The sequence below is a fragment of the Ictidomys tridecemlineatus genome, unplaced genomic scaffold, assembly GCF_052094955.1.
Source record: "Ictidomys tridecemlineatus isolate mIctTri1 unplaced genomic scaffold, mIctTri1.hap1 Scaffold_35, whole genome shotgun sequence".
In the NCBI taxonomy this organism is placed as follows: domain Eukaryota; kingdom Metazoa; phylum Chordata; class Mammalia; order Rodentia; family Sciuridae; genus Ictidomys; species Ictidomys tridecemlineatus.
In genome coordinates, this window is record NW_027522416.1 from 1,358,337 (window position 1) to 1,369,937 (window position 11,601).

The following is an 11,601-nucleotide window of genomic DNA, read 5'->3' on the forward strand; positions in this document are numbered from 1 at the left end:
AAAAAATAAATACTCTAAGTAAGCACTTTAAATCACACTAACTTAAAGGAAACCTTATTTGCATTCTAATTTTTAAAGTAGTAAGGCCTTTATGATTTAAAAAATGATCATACATTTAGAAAATTTGAAACTGATTTTGTTTTCATTAGGACCAAATGAAATTGCTGATAGCTGATCATTTTCCCCTCCAAAAATGTCAACTTCACATAGTTTAACCTAGCATATGTGTTATCTTTATTAGGAAATAAATACCTAATATTTTTCAAGTAAAAAATAACTATCCATTAGTTTAGAGAAGTTAATACACAAAATTCTAGTAAGGCATAGAATTATACGAAGAAAGACATTTGGCATTATTTAGGCATTTACTTGTAAATCCTTTTGAAGGAATTTCTTAAAGGTATTTATTGTGATATTTTATATGCCATTTTCAATTTTCTGCTGAAAATTTCACCAAAATTATTTTTTATCTAAGATGAAGATCAAATGGAAAAAGAGTCCTGTCCAGTATTAGGAGAAGGAGTTTACAGTTGTGGCCTCATTCCTGGAAAATCTCTTATGTTTGCAACTATGGAACTATTGATGTTCATTTTAGTTCAGCATATGCCACATCTGAGTACCAAGATGTCAGACTCTTCAAGTCACATAGCCACTAAAACCTGGCTGTCAGAAGAAAGTGCTCCTCTGGTGGCAGCCACAGTCACCATTCTCTCTGATTTACCGTCCCTTTGTTCACCTGCTGGTACAGTATTGATCAGTATTTCGAAATGCATTATAAGCAGTAGTGAAAGTGATCTTGCCTTGAATTTTAAACACTTATAATTTATTTTTCTCTTAAATCTCAAGTGTGAAATGAGAGGTCAGTCTTTTAAAAAGATTTATGTACTTTTAAGATCCTATAAAGATTAAAGATTCAAAAAATGAAAGACCTAAGCTGTCTTTTCAGATATGTTTCAAACAAGACAGAACTGCAGACTGGGAAGATAGTAAGGTAGAATTACAAAGCTCATTATTTTCTAATCTGGTTGACATTCATGAGCAACATTGAAAAGCTAAAGAATTTCAGAGGAGAGTGACAGCCATCTCTAAGGAGTATCTAAAGAAATCATGACTAGTAAATATAATAGATGTTGAAGAACTGTTGTATGGAAGCAAACTTTCCTTGTTTTGCTGGAAAGTAAAAATAATTATTAGTAAACATACTGGTAAATTTCAGTATAACCAAGGGACAATTTTTTGATTCTTACAGTTACCCTATATGTGTAAAAAGAATGACTTTCTCTCCTTGGAGTTTTGTAGGAAGATACCTATAAGAATAGTGAAGGGATTCTTTTGTTAAGTGTATGGTTGATTTTTTTTTATTTGCAGTTGGACACAATATCTTTATTTTATTTATTTTTATGTGGCACTGAGGATGAAACCCAGCACCTTGAACATGCTCAACCACTGAGCCACAACCCCAGGCTCCCCCACCCCCATCACCATGGTTGAATTTTTATCCACAAATTCTGGGATTCTATAATTTCTTCTTTGCTTACCTCAGTAGTCTTCTCATTTTCCTGGCTTGATTAGGCTGCCTTTAGTACACTGAAGTTTAATTATATATTTTAGAATTACTAATAAGATTCACCAGGTAACTTAGATGCTTCTCAAATTATATGGTAGTATTCTCCTTCTGTTTTTCTATCTTCTTTTTCATTTTAATTATGAAGGGCATGGACTACTAAATAGGTGAAATATTAGCAGTAATAAAATGGCTGGGTTGGAAAAAGAAAATATCAGTTCTCTCTTCTCTAAACTAAATGGCAATTTCTTTTGTTCTTTTTCAAACATTGAATTATAGTAAAAGTAATGTAGCAAATTTTATATAAAAACAAAGAAAATAAATAATATGAAACCATAGTCAGCCAGGCATGGTGGCATGCACTCTAGTCCCAGTTACTCCAAAGGCTGAGGCAGAAGGATCACTTTAGCCTAGGGATTTGGGGACAGCCAGAGAAACAAAGTGAGACCCTGTCTAAAGGAAGAGGGGGAGAAAAAAGACAAACATAATTAATTGTATAAAAAAAATAAGGAATGGAAACGTTTACAGTGGTATTAAGTAATTATGAGGTAATCTGATTTGTTTTTATTTTAGGATGTATGACAATCCTGTCCACAATTCTGTTCTTAATTGCAAGAATATTAAAAGACACAGCAATAAAGTCTGCAGACAATCAGGTTCCTCTACCAGTCAGTGCAGCTCTTCAAGGGATTAAAAGTATCGTGACACTTTCAATGGCCAAAACTGAGAAAACTCAAAAACAGTGGACAGCTCTAATTCATAGCACTCTTGCATGTATCCTGGAATATTCACAACCAGGTAACCTGTCAGAGTTTTTTAAAACTTTTGATCTGTTCGGATATCTATCTGTTCCCTAATTAATTAATTATTTAAGTACTCTAATCAGAAAATTGTTGTATAACATTGAATTAACTCAGAGAGGTGCATTAGTCACATTTTTTGGATTTGAAGTTTCAATAACTCTGTCTGAATTATTAACTTTAAATATCTTTGTCTTAGAACTTTCATACATACTGGAAAGTTTAAAAAAAATATATGATATATACCCAGAATTGACATGTGTTAGTATAATTGATATAAAATTGGAAAGAAGTTCAAGTATCTGTCACTATTGCAGTGTACCCTAAATGGAACTGTAAATTTGGTATTGATATATTTTATTCCAGAAATTTCCCTATTATAGATTATATTTTCTATGTTAATATGTATCAATTATTTTAACAAATATACTTAGTATATATATATATATATATATATATATATATATATATGCATTATATAGAAAGTGAGATGAGTAACCATGAATGATATATATTTTTGTACTATTTAATTTACAAAAGTAATGTTATAATATCCCATTCTACTTTTTTTCCCTCTGTAATTAATTTTTGGTTCTATTGATGTAGATAAATAAAACCTTCGTTCATTCTTAACTCCTATGTAGCTTTACATCACATTTATTTGTTCAATTATTCATTCCTGTCAATGGATATTTTTTCTGTTTTTAGTTTCTCCCAATTAAAAAAGTTGCTTTAGCAAAGATAGATTGCTTTTGCATGTGTGCTGTTAGAAATTTTCTAGGGTATATATCTATAAGTGGAATTGATGGCATATATTAACTTCCATTTTATCAGACATCGCCAAATTGTTCTCCAAAGTAGCCAAGTGAATTTCACTCACATCAGCAGCATAAGATGATCTTTGTTTCCCCATATCCTGACCAATACTTGGTATTATTTGGTTTCCAAATTTTGTTATATGATAGCAAATATGCCCTATCATGTTGTTTTAATTGTTACTTCTCATTTTCCTAATGAATATAAGTATTTTTCATGTTTGTGTTTCATTTGGAGGGAAATCCTTAGTCATGTTTTTGTCCATTTTCTTCTGTGTTTGGCTTTTTCTCCCAAGTTTTTCTTTTTTGGCTATAAAGAAAATGTAGAAGAACTAAAAAAAAAGAATAATAAGAAAAGATTTGTCCTGTTGCCTGATACAAAAATTCCACATAATTTAAAAATGTTTAGTAGCCCAGGAATCAGTGGATGGGAAAGTAGAACAGAAGAGATTTCTATAGAAGACACATGCATTTTAAGCAAATAAACAATAAATATCATTTATTCATGATTCTTCAAATGGGTGTACCAATTAACTGTTTGAGAAATAAATTCTCATTATCCCTTCATCTTATATCATGATTTAAAATAAACATGAGATAAATTTAAATGGTAATATAAAATGTTTAAAATAAGAAAACAAAGAAAATACAGATGAGCTTTTTTTGGCAGAATGGCAAAAGACTAACTATAAGTCAGTGAGAGATACTGCAGAGGAAATATACATATACATAGACTGATATATTGGCCTATGTAGGCATCAAAGCATCTTACATTGAAAAGTACCTTAAAAAATAATAATAATATCTATGTCACTGTTTATTCTATTAACAAATAAAGAGGTCTTATAAGAGAATTAATAACCAATAGAAGAAAGAACAAAGGAAAGAAGGCACATTAGGTAAAAGTGGTGGTGCACGCCTGTAATCCCAATGACTAGAGAGGCTAACACAGGATTGCCAGTTTGAGATCAGCTTCAATGACTTAGTGAGGCCCCGAGCAGCTTAGTGAGACCCTGTCTCAGATTTTGAAATAAAAAGGACTGGGGATGTGGCTCAGTGATAAAGTAGGTTAAATTCCCAATACCAATTAAAAAAAGAAAAAAGAAAGAAAATGCATACTTGGGGCTATATGTAGCTCAGTGGTAGAACACTTGATTAGCATGCATGAGGCACTAAATTTACTCCATAGTACCACACACACAGAATGCATACTCTTTGGCCTTGTTAATTAAAAAAATAAATTCAAAATTATTTATCATCAGTACATTTATTTTACAATAATAAAATGTGTTATAAATATATTTGTCAGTGGGAAAAATTATTCATGACAATATATTAGTTTGAATTATATGTCCATTTTATCTGTTATATATCATATTTTTAAGCAAATATATATATATATATATATTTAACTTAGACCAGAAGAAATTAAGTCAAAACCTAGAAATTAAATCTAAACTGTCACTAGATGGTAGAATTACAAGTTTTATTTTCTTATTTTCTTTTCCATATGCTTTTTATATTTTGAATAATGTACAGATATTTAGAATGTGATTTTTTTTAAAAAAATCATGTATAAGGGAAAAACTTTAGTTATATTAATGTAACTGAAATTATTTTAGCTTTATAAAGTGTTAATATTTTGCTTCTTAACATAGATTTTAACAAACTTAAAAAGATTAAATGTCTCATGTATGAATGTATGTGCGGATTGATAGATAAATAGGAATATCAGGAAGAAGAAATGGTTAAGAATTTGTTATAAGTAGTTTAGTTTTAATTTTGTTGAGCATATCTAGAATATATATATATTATGTAGTTGGACACAATACCCTTATTTTATTTTATTTTTAAGTGGTGCTGAGGATCAAATCCAGTGCCTCACATGTGCTAGACACTCTATCACTAAGCCCCAGCCTTAGCCCTACAATATGTTTATTTTTTATTTTATTTTTTCTATGTTGTGCTGAGGATTGAACCCAGTGCCTCACATATGTGAGGAAGGCACTCTACCACTGAGCTGCAGCCCAAACCCTAAATTGTCAATTTAAAAAAAAATTTAGTTGTAGAGGGATACAATGCCTTTATTTATTTATTTATTTTTTAAGTTTAATTTTATACAGTGCTGAGGGTCAAACCCAGTGCCTCACATGTGCTAGGCAAACACTGTACCACTGAACCACAACCCCAGACCTAAATTGTCAACATTAACAGAAAGTGTTTGCTATTTTATCAAGCTGGTTCATTATATGAAGTGAATTTGAAGGTCTGATAATACAATTAACTTGCCTAAGATATTCTGTCCAGAGCTGAACTCACAGGAGGTATACTTATGAATTTGAAGGATCAAAGCCATGGGAATATTGATATAGTATAAGGCTAGCAATACCCTTAATTCTTTTTTTAAAGATAGAGAGAGAAATGAGAGAGAGAGAGAGAGAGAGAGAGAGAGAGAGAGAGAGCGTGCGCGAGTTTTAATATTTATTTTTGGTTTTTGGCAGACACAGCACCTTGGTTTTTATGTGGTGCTGAGGATGGAACCCAGGCCGTAAGCATGCCAAGCGAATGCGCTACCGCTTGAGCCACATCCCCAGCCCCCCTTAATTCTTGCTTAAGAAAAAAAGATTATAATGAAGAATTTCCATTTGGAAACCCTACTTCTTTACTCTAAGAGCTGAGATATTTTATTTTAAAATATGTGTATGTGTATTTATGTGGGCATACATACACACGTACATAAATCCCATCAAGAATGCTGCAAAACTTTTTTTTCATTTTTAATCCTTTGATTTTTGAAATAAATTTCAAACTGAATTTTTTTTAGAGAGAGAGAGAAAGAATTTTAATATATATATATATATATATATATATATATATATATATATATATATATATATATTTTAATTTTAGGTGGACCCAACATCTTTCTTTGTATGTGGTGCTGAGGATCGAACCTGGGCTGCACACATGCCAGGCGAGCGTGGTACCACTTGGGCCACATCCCCAGCCCGTCAAACTTAATTTCAAGTGTAGAAAACACCAATATACCCTCCTCTTAGATTCACCAATTAACATTTTGCCTCAAGGATTTATTATTATCCACATAACCCTCATACCTTTGTTTTTTTTTTTTTTTTTAAATTTAGTTATACACGGATACAATATCTTTATTTTGTTTATTTATTTTTATGCAGTGCTAAGGATAAAACTCAGTGACTTACATGTGAGAGGCCAGTGTTCTGCCACTAAGCAACAACCTCAGCCCCTGTACCTTTATTATTCATTTTGCTGAACCATTTGAGAATATGTTGAATTCATCATGACTCTTTAAATACTTCACAGATTTCCTAAGAACAAGAACATCCCTTACATGATAATAGAAGAATTATAAAATTTAGGCAATTTAACACTGATAAAATGCTGTTATTATTCATATGCATATTTTAAATGTCCTAATCATGACTTTTATAGAACTTTTTCTTTTCCTTAGTTGTCATATTTCTTTAGTTTTCTTTAATCTGGGATAGTTCCTCAGGGTTAATCTTTTGTGACATTAATTTTTTTTGTTTGTTTGTTTTTAAGTTGTAGTTGGACACAATACCTTCGTTTTTATTTATTTATCCACTTGTTTTTTATGTGGTGCTGAGGATCCACATGGTAGGCGAGCACTCTACTGCTAAGCCACAATCCCAGCCCCATGACATTAATATTTTTGAAGATTGCAGGCCATCTACTTTTGTAGAATGTTTCATAATTTTGAGTTATCTATTTTTCTTTACTTTTATGCATTTTTGGAAAAATACTATATAAATACTGTTATGTCTTCTCAGAGCATTTTATAAGAAAGCATATAATGTTGCTTTGTCTCATTATTGGGAATCTTAACTTTAATGACTTCGTTAAGATCGTATCTGCCTTATTTCTCCACTATACAGTTGTCATTTCTCCCTTTTATAACTAACAAGGAATCAATGGGGAGATATTTTGAAACTACCTTAATTGTTTGCTGTCTATCTAATTTTCACACAGTGGTTTTAGTATCCATTTTGCCTGAATTATTTATAATTACATGTTTCAAAATGGTAACATTTTAATTTATTTTCTTAATAAACTGTGATAAATGTTAGGAGCAGGTGAGAGTTGTTGAAGATTGAATTTCCAAAAGTTTTGGAAATGGCACTTTTTTTTTCCATTTTTCATTTTCAGAAGATTCTGTGCCCACACCTGATGAAGTTAGCATGCTGACAGCAATTGCACTAATCCTGTGGTCTGCTAGTAGTGAAATAATAGGAGTCCAGTCATTACAAAATGGCTGCATGAACACATTTAAAAGTGCATTAAATTCATGTGAACCATGGGTAAGTTACACCTAAGCAAACATTCCACTTTATCAGGAGAATATCTGGTTGATTCATTAAAATGTGTTATATATAAGGAAAACCTAAGTATTTACAGTAAGAGTTTTAAATGGAAAAAACTAGAAAATATCACTGGGTTTAACTATAAAAGAAACACATTTGTATGTTTACTTAAATATGCAGAAATTCTCTAATATCTTTGATTAGTTCTCGGCCATATTAGGAGAGATTTTCAGGGTTTCCAATATTTATTTAAATGATACCCACTACATTAATGGATAAATTTATATTATTGCATATTTTAATAAGCCTATTCAAAACTTGTTTGTTTAGAAAATATGTTTTATTATTTTACAGTGGTGAAGTCTTAAGTTATGATTATCAAATCTTCTGCATATCAGGAAAAATAAAACAACTTAGGAACATTCCTGGCCTCCTAGCTCCCTGAATCAGAGTCTTCAGAGTTGTGACTCAGGAATCTGTATTTTTAAAATGCTCCCCAGGTATTTCTGATGTCAGTGAAGTTTGGCAATTTGTATTCTACAAAGTGCTGAAACAATTTTATTCCACTATTTTCCCCCAATACTTATAACTTTTCTTCCTTCCCTTCTTCCTTTTTTAAAAAATAATTATTCATATGAAGTTTTTCTAATCTAAAAGCCAGTGAGACTTTATTTTTTATGGCTACAAAACTTAAATTGGTATAAAGAATTATTTCAAGAGATTCCGATTTTTTTGAGAGGTTTATTCAGTTAGCTTATTGAAAGAAAGTTCCATTACTCTCTTTCATTTCTCTTATATGGAAAATAACATTTATATTTTCATTGTGCTGTATTACGTACATATTAAGATGTAATGTGATTGTAGAGCAGGTAAGAACTATCATGTGTTAATTTATTGAATGATCTCCTTACATAGGTTCAAGCCAAATGTTACCATCTTCTCCTCTCAGTCTTCCAGCATTCCAACCGTGCCCTTTCAACTCCCTACATCCATTCATTAGCTCCCATAGTGGTTGAAAAGCTAAAAGCTGTTGAAAGAAACAGTCCAGCCAGTAACAAAGAACTTTTGGCTGTTCAAGAAGGAATTAAAGTTCTTGAAACATTGGTTGCTCTTGGTGAAAAACAGAACAGTAAGTATTTTTAATAAAAAGCCATTACTCCAAAATGAAGATCTGTATTATACATAAATCTTATTTGATATTGGGCATAGGCATTTGCAACAGTAAGTTTACTAAGGAGCAATTACTGTCTGAAAGCATAATATATTTGCTTATGTTAGTAACATAATGCATTGAATTGATTATTTTTATGAGCAGAAAGTCTCAATGAATTACTGATGACATTTCAACATACTGTGTTTTAAATTTTCTGGGAATATATCCTTTAAGACTGAGGAAAAATACATATGTTCAATAGATTTTTAAAAATATATTTTTAGTTGTAGTTGGACACAATATCTTTATTTTATTTGTTTATTTTTATGTGGTGCTGAGGATCGAACCTAGTGCCTCATACTTGCTAGGCAAGCACTCTATCACTGAGCCACAGCCACAGCCTCAGATTGTTTTTCAAATGGAGCCTCTCATATGCTTGATGGTCTGTTTGTTTATTTATTTTTAGTATTTCAACTTTTTTAAATTTTTAAAATTTTTTTTTAAATTGATTTTTTAAAAAATAAATGACAGTGGAATGCATTACAATTCTTATTACACATATATAGCACAATTTTTCATATCTCTGGTTGTATATAAATTATGTTCACACTAATTGGTGTCTTCATACATATACTTTGGATAATGATGTCCACCACATTCCACCATGCTTGCTAACCCCCTGCCCCTTCCCTTCCCCTCCCACCCCTCTGCCCTATCTAGAGTTCCTCTATTCCTCCCATGCTCCCTGATCCCTACCCCAATGTGAATCAGCCTCCTTATATCAGAGAAAACATTGGGCATTTGTTTTTTGGGGGGAATGGTTAACTTCACTTAGCATTATCTTCTCCAGTGTCATCTATTTACCTGCAAATGCCATGATTTTATTCTCTTTTATAGCTGAGTAATATTCCATTGTGTATATATGCCACATTTTTTTAAGCCATTCATCTACCGAAGGACATCTAAGTTTTTTTCACAGTTATTGGGAGCAAATTTTTACCCCTCACACATCAGATAGTGCACTAATCTCTACGGCATATAAAGAACTCAAAAAGTTAAGCATCAAATAAACCAAATAACCCAATCAACAAATGGGCCAAAGACCTGAACAGACACTTCTCAGAAGATGATATCAATCAAAAAATGTTCTACTCCCTTTCCAATTTTCTGTGAAAAAAAAATTTAAGAGAAGGAGTATTTGAAAATGAGATAATTAAGAAAAAGTTGAGGACTGGGGTTGTGGCTCAGTGGTAGGGTGGTAGAGAAATGCAAATCAAAACTACTCTAAGATACCATCTCACTCCTGTGAGAATGACAGTTATTATGAAGACAAACAACAATAAGTGTTGGCGAGGATGTGGGGAGAAAGGTACACTCATACACTGCTGGTGGGACTGCAAGTTGGTGCAGTCAATATGGAAAGCAGTATGAAGATTCCTTGGAAAATTGAGAATGGAACCACCATTTCACCCAGCTATCCCTCTCCTTGGTCTATACTCAAAGGACTTAAAAACAGCATACTACAGGGACACAGCCACATCAATGTTTATAGCAGCACAATTCACAATGTTCAATAGATTTTTAAAGTAACACATTCTACTCCTTAGAATAAAGGTATAAAAACCTCATAACAAATATAATCAGATAAATATGAATACCAAACCTTATTGTTAAAATACCTCAAAAATTGGTATTTTAAAATTATTTTTAATTTAATGAAAAACTGCCATATACATCCATTTAACCAAATTTAAAATAACTTAAATCTTACTTTATTTGCTTAATGCTTAAATCTTGATTTCATCAAAATATATTATTTGTCTTTAAATATTAGTTTTATTTATTTTAGAAAGTCTAAATTTTTTAAATAGTATCTAATGATCAAACATTATGCTGTTTACAATTTTCAAGATTCTCTTCCCTGCCTGTCTTCGTGTTACATTTAATTTTAAATGAGCATATGTGTTCAGGAATTGATCTTGAGTTGACTCAACTGAAAATTATTTTAACTATTAAAGGCAGTAAGATCAGTGCTGGGATTACAAAATGAATAAGATTTAGAACTCATCTTTATGAAGTTCATAGTAGTAAAATAAAAGTACACATAAAATTATATTGATTTTTCTAACATGCCATAGTGTCAGTGATAAATTTTCTACCAAAATAACCTATATATTAATTTATTACTAATTTCAACCAAATGTATCAATTTCTGTAAAACAGTTGTCTCTAACTTTCCCAATTTTGACACTCCTTCCATGCAATATATTAGTAATTGCCTCTTTTTCTTTCTCCCCATAATCTGCGAATCATTAATCATCAGATCAAATGAATTCACCTGTGCATTTTTCTCTCCTGCTATCATAGTTCTAGACTATAGATTTTTAGAAGGGAGTTATTGCAATAGACTTCCTTTCTTTTCCCTTCATTTTTTCTTTATTCTCCTTTTCTTTCCCTCTTTTCTTCTGTTCAGGGCTTTGTGGGCCTTGTACATGTTAAAGCATATGCTTTATCACTGAGTATCAATTCCAGTCCTGCAATAGATTTTCAAAAACCACTACTACCTTTCCAGTTTCCTGTGAAAAAATTTTAAGAGAAAGAGTATTTTCAAATGAGATAATTAAGAAAAAGTTGAGGGCTGGGGTTGCGGCTCAGTGATAGAGCACTTGCCTAGTGCATGTGAGGCTTCAATTCTCAGCACCACATAAAAATAAATAAATACATAAATAAAGATATTGTGTCCATCTACAACCAAAAATTTTTTAAAAAGCAATTGAATGATAGTGTTGAATGACAGGATAAAAGGTTATAACTCCCTTGACAAGGATGGAAGAGCCATTGGGCCAGACAGTAGGCATAAGATTAAGACATTGCCATTTTCTTCTATGACATCTAACCGTCATTTTTT

General features: G+C 31.5%; 1 non-coding gene across 1 annotated transcript; it reads left to right on the plus strand.

The window, feature by feature from the left end:
• The first annotated feature begins 11,476 nt into the window (after nucleotides 1-11,476).
• LOC144373311 (U6atac minor spliceosomal RNA) lies at nucleotides 11,477-11,601 on the plus strand. Its single transcript, XR_013433038.1, has one exon. It is a non-coding gene; the product is annotated as a U6atac minor spliceosomal RNA (small nuclear RNA).